This window comes from Harpia harpyja, chromosome 21, assembly GCF_026419915.1.
Source record: "Harpia harpyja isolate bHarHar1 chromosome 21, bHarHar1 primary haplotype, whole genome shotgun sequence".
In the NCBI taxonomy this organism is placed as follows: domain Eukaryota; kingdom Metazoa; phylum Chordata; class Aves; order Accipitriformes; family Accipitridae; genus Harpia; species Harpia harpyja.
Genome location: NC_068960.1, coordinates 15,082,392 through 15,087,816, shown reverse-complemented (window position 1 = coordinate 15,087,816; position 5,425 = coordinate 15,082,392). Strand labels below are relative to the sequence as shown.

At 38.0% G+C, this 5,425-nt stretch overlaps 1 protein-coding gene across 26 annotated transcripts in view; it reads left to right on the top strand.

Moving 5' to 3' along the window:
* RBFOX1 (RNA binding fox-1 homolog 1) overlaps positions 1-2,104 on the top strand; it is a 1,377,247-nt gene extending 1,375,143 nt beyond the window's left edge. For all 26 annotated transcript variants that reach the window (XM_052772622.1, XM_052772607.1, XM_052772605.1 and 23 more), the window contains one exon: positions 1-2,104. This exon is cut by the window's left edge. The gene's annotated coding sequence lies outside the window, so the exon portion shown is untranslated.
* Positions 2,105-5,425: the final 3,321 nt, after the last annotated feature.

The window sequence follows — 5,425 nt, the reverse complement described above, 5'->3', positions numbered from 1 at the left end:
GGGAGGGAGGGGGGAAATTGGGGACATGGGAATGGGGTTTGGCTAAAATATTAATTAATGAAGCAAAAAGGGGCCCCACTGCACCAACTATCATATATCACCTGTCTTAAATTATTCACTGTTTGTTCAAAGCCAAAGGTTATGTTCTTATTAGGGGTGCTTCTCTCGACACTTGTACATAAAAATCAGATTAAAACCTGTCCGAAGGCACCCTTTTAAAGCATTCCACCAGGCCGTATTCAGCTATTTAACCATAACTAGTTATTTAGGCAAAAACTGCTAGTTAGACCATTAACAAGCATTCTTTTTATATTTCTTCCAGTAAAATAAATTATTGATATCATTGCTGACTTTTATATTATGGGAGGGAAAAAAACAATAATAAAAAGGTGATAAAAGCACTGTTTCTATTTTTTTCTTTTTTTTCCAAAAAAGAAAGTAATAAAAACTTAAATTCTTTGTACCAGTAAAAAAAATGTATAAAATTTACATCCGTGCAGTGGAGTTGTTAAGTTCTAGAAATACACAGCCTATGATGCTTTAGATTTAGCCTAGTAGACCAACTGTTAGAGACAGACGTATCATTTTTATGGAATTATATGATAATCATATTCAGATTTATATAAGCATTTTACAAGTATTGCAATCATTGAGTAGAGATAATCATGGTATTTTCATCAGCTTGGTACTTTTTGAAACATGACTGTGTCGTGTAAACAATCTGCAATTTTTCAAGGCATGACAACTTGCCCCTATTTTATTTTCAAACCAAGGCCATTTTGCTAAATACTGGGCCCAAGACAACTTTTCAACTGGGACAAAAGAGGGACCTTCTTGTGACCGAGCACTGACTGGAGAAGGCTGCTTGGCTGGGTCTCGGGCAGGTGCAGCCCAGCAGACGCCCAGGTGGCAGTTTCAAGCATAGTTGAAAAATTGCAGTTTGTCTGTGCATATGTTTGGACTCTTTCCATGTTGTCCTGTTTACAAGTTAACCTAAGTTGGGGTGTTTGTCACGGGTCTTCTTGTTTTTGTATTTAAATAAATAAAGCAGAAAACTGTCTCGCTACAGTTTTGCTGCAGATAGTTATATCCTCATGTGTAATGTGCGTGCCTACTGGCAAGCACCTTAGTAAATTATCAACTCACCGCTGTGAACCTGCCAACTTGCTATAACAACTCTGCTTTAAAAAAAGTGTTTGTGATCAGGCTTTCTCTTTGTCATCGTATGTGCATGCAGTATGATCAGTTGAACAATAACCATCAATAAAGTTTCACAAGATTTGAAAACAAAGTTTCTGTAGCATTTATATCTAAGAATGAAAAATAAATTATCTTTAAAATTGAAACAGAGAGAGAAAGAGACTATATTAATGAAAAATGGGGCAGTAACATATATTTATACTGGTGAGGGAATGAACTGAAATTTATTAAGAGTTCAATCCCCACATTTATTATGTAAGATATATGAAACAAGCCTCCTATTTTAAAAAAAAAAAAAAAAATATATTTCATTTAAACACCATGATAAAAGCAACGTGAAAAATGTTTACCAAATGTTAGGCTTCCAATTCAAAGTGTGGATGATACATCTTTTTTGAAATTGCACACACAAAATGTCTAATGTGGGGAATAACAGAATTTATTTGCAATTTTAATTTTCATGAGATGGCTTTACAACTCCCACTCTCCAAATGATTATATGGCATTTTAGTCTATTAAAATAATCTTGAAAGGTTGAGGGTGCAGCCCATGTTAGAAAATATTTTGTTTATAAAGCTCCTACAGTACTCCTAGTAGTCATTTTAAACTGTATGTCTGAAATAGTTATGTAAGAAAAGCATTTGAAATTTTTTTACAATATATATTGGGAATGTTTTCACTTATATAAATAACTACTGATAATATGACTTATGAAAAAAATTATTACTACCATATGTGGAACATAGTGACTTCTAAACAGATTTAAAAAAGCACCCTACAAACCCAGAAAATGTGTATATCTGTCTTTAGAAATTAGTGTTTATATCACAACCGTGATTTGTGAATAAAAAAAAAAATGGTTTGTAATATCAAAATAAAAGCTTAGTCTGAAAAGGTAAAAATACGTTGGTGTTCAAAGTCATTTTCCTTTTCCTTTTTACCGCGTTGATCGCAGAGCTATCCACAGTTGCACCATCCATTCTGTACACAACATACTTACAAACAGCCGTACCGCTGACAAGGTTCCCAGCTTTTTTACTGCCCGGCAGTGGTGTTTGGCAGCCGGGCTGGGCAGAGGAGCCCGAAGAGGTTAGTGCCCGCCCTGTGTGCGTGTGCATGCGTGTGCGTGTGATTCAGCTCGGGCCTAGGTTGAAGGTTTGCTTCCCCAAAAAGCAAGGTTAATCCAGCATCAGATGTGTTTTTCAGGCAACCCTACGTGATACATGAGGAAGAATTGGGTTTTGTTGGTAGGAAGAAAAAAAGGCAACTTCCAAACTGACTGCTTTTAAACAGGACATTTCATCTAAGAGGATCACAAAAATACCACTGAGATGAAATGTGCCTGTAGCTGCTCAGCCAACTGCTGCTCAGGGAGCACCGACACTGGGGAGGGCCAGTTACTAGTGAATATGTGCCCGCTGCTCTCAGCCGGGCCCCGCACCACTTCTCTCCAGTGATGGATGGGAGTTAGCCTTCTCTTTAGCTGTCTTTGTCATGGACAGCTCCTATTTCTGTGCACCATCAAGTACAGAGGAGGAAGGAAGGATAACTGTTCTAGAAGGCTCCTTCTTCTCACTCCCAGGTTTGTCGTCCAAGCCGCAGGAAAGACAGCTACATGCTTGTAGGTCTGGACTTACCCATCAGTCCAACAGGTCATGATGAGGCTGATGAGCTTAATGTGCTGTTAATCATGTCACATGCACGCTAACAGAATTACGTGACTCTTCTACCTGGGTTCCTGTTATATTGTAGTTTAGCAAGGGAAGAGAAGACATAAAGATAAGGGACTAAATATTGCATGTTTTGCAGTTTAGCAGCAAGGTTTACTCTAAAAAGTGCTTCGATCCTTCTGGGAAGGTAAAGAGAAGAAACCCTGATGTTTGCCAGGAATGGTGAGGAGGTATTATGTTATGCTTCCTTTATATCTTTACAGGAAATACAAGTGCTAAATGTTCAGGAGTGCTCTCCTCCACACCATGCATGATGGATATATTGACAGTGTTTCCTTTGGTGGCTGGATGAAATGACAAAGGTAGAAATATTGAGTAAGATTTGGACTGAAGGAAGGTGAGAAGCATGTGAATAGATAAATGCGAGTGGTGCGCGCACACACACACACAGAACCTGAAACACCACATAATTTTCACATGGTTGGATTCATCTGCCTGTTGTCTGGTATCATTATTTATGATTTAATGCAGTAGTGCTTCCTTTCTTGGCCAAGTAGCCAACACATGCTAAATTAATAAAAACTTTGTATTGAACAATTGGCCAGGGAATAAGCAAAGCATCCTGTGTACCAGAAAGAAAAAAGGAAAATGCAATAAGCTTTTCAGGGTATTTTTTCCAATTATTTAAAGTTCTAATACAGCTTTAATCGTCTAGCAAAGATTAAATTCAATCCTTTTAGGAAATCTTAGGCCTGTCCCTGTATACCATGTCCTCTACTACTCTGTCCTTGGTCATCTTTAAGGACATCCAGGTTGTTTATTAGCTTCCTATTTGGGTAAAACGTTAAAATTTTTAACTAGAATTTAATTTTCTTTAACTTTCTGGGAACTTTGTCTTTGGTTTGAATTGCTGTTGTGCTGTATTGCTGTTTCTTACCTCAAGTGATTTTTTTTGCAAGTTTGACATGTTCCTATTGCCACATTTTTTCAGTTTTACAGTACAGATGTGTGAACAAAAAAGGCTGTGCAAATTATTCCCTCCCTAAAGTAGAGCTGAAATATCATCATTTTTTAGGCGGAGGGGAGAGAAGAAAAAAGAAGAAAAAAAAAATAAAAAGCAACCTTGTTTCAGTCGGAAAAGAAGATTTGAGTGGGAGGTGAGATCAGAAGGGACACAATGATTTTGGAAGGTCTTCGAAGAATTTATGAAAGTATCAGCAAAACCAGTCATTTTACCAGTATTATAAAAGTTTATCATAATGCTTCATTTATTCCTAAAAGGCATATGCTTCACCTCTCTCTATAACATGAGCTTTATGCCAAGTCTTTCCAGACTGGAACTTGAGTCCTTACAACACATAACTTGATTCAAGCAGCAATGGAGATGTTTGCTTTTTGTCTGAAAGGGAAATTGTTCTCTGGAAGCTTTTATGCCTCTCCAGCACTTCTCTAGTGCTTTGCATACCAATAATTGTCTTGCAGCACTTAAAAAAAAAAAGCACAATGGACACAGACTAGGATCAGAAAAAAATCTAGGTAGTATATGCCAGTATATCATCAACTTGAATCTTTTCTTTTAATGAGGTAAGACCGAGACTAGCATGGGGAGGAAAAAGATTAAAAGTACTTCTAGATCCAAGAGCTGGTCCTGATTTTCTTACCTGGAAAAGAAAGGTTTTTATTTCATGCTGGTTCGTATTTTAAGTATGTGGGAACATTTCCTATATCCACACAAACAAAGGATGAATCTAATGCAACAGCAGTGTAGTTGAAACAGTGATGTGACTACCTGAGCATTTCACCACTTGCTTTAGTTGGCTAGCATACAACTCCTGCTATGCAGCAAAGCAATGAAACGTGCAGATTACCCATTTGCAAAGAGCAGATACTTTCAATTATAACCATGAAAAGACCTGGAAACATCAACGTTATTTTAGATGTCCAATCAGGCAGCATTCAGGGCCAGGAGCTCCTGTTCAGCTGTTGTTTAACTCTCTATAATAGATGCTGTCAAACTTTTCAGACTCCTACCTAATGTCCTACCAGGGTGCTCAAGGTAGGCAATCTTGGTTTATGTGGTTTGCAGTACCCAGTTAGGTAGGGGTACTAAGAGTAAGAATTTTGGGTGGAAGGGGAGGTAGAGGTCATTGCCATGCCCACTGAAACCATGTTCAAAGCACTCACAGATATATGTGGGAGATGGTTTTAAAAATCTTCTCTTGGCTCAACTTAATACAGGAATGGGTTTTTTTCTATATGTAGCTGCCATGTGTATATTGGGGCAAGTCGTTCTCAGTTCGCCTGTTAAAGACCTTCTATTTTACTTAAATAATTAGTCAGTGAGAAACACTTCTTCAATAGTCTGTTGGTTGGGACTCTGCCCTGGATTCCAGTCCCTGTTCCACATCAGTCAGAGTGAAAAAACCGTGCCTCCATGATCCCATTGATTGCTTTACAGGGATCAGATGATAGTGAAGTGTCTGTCCCTTCTCTTTCCCCTGAGACAGGTTGGCTTGTTGTAGGTTCCTGATTCCAAAAGAGATCTACAGCTGAAA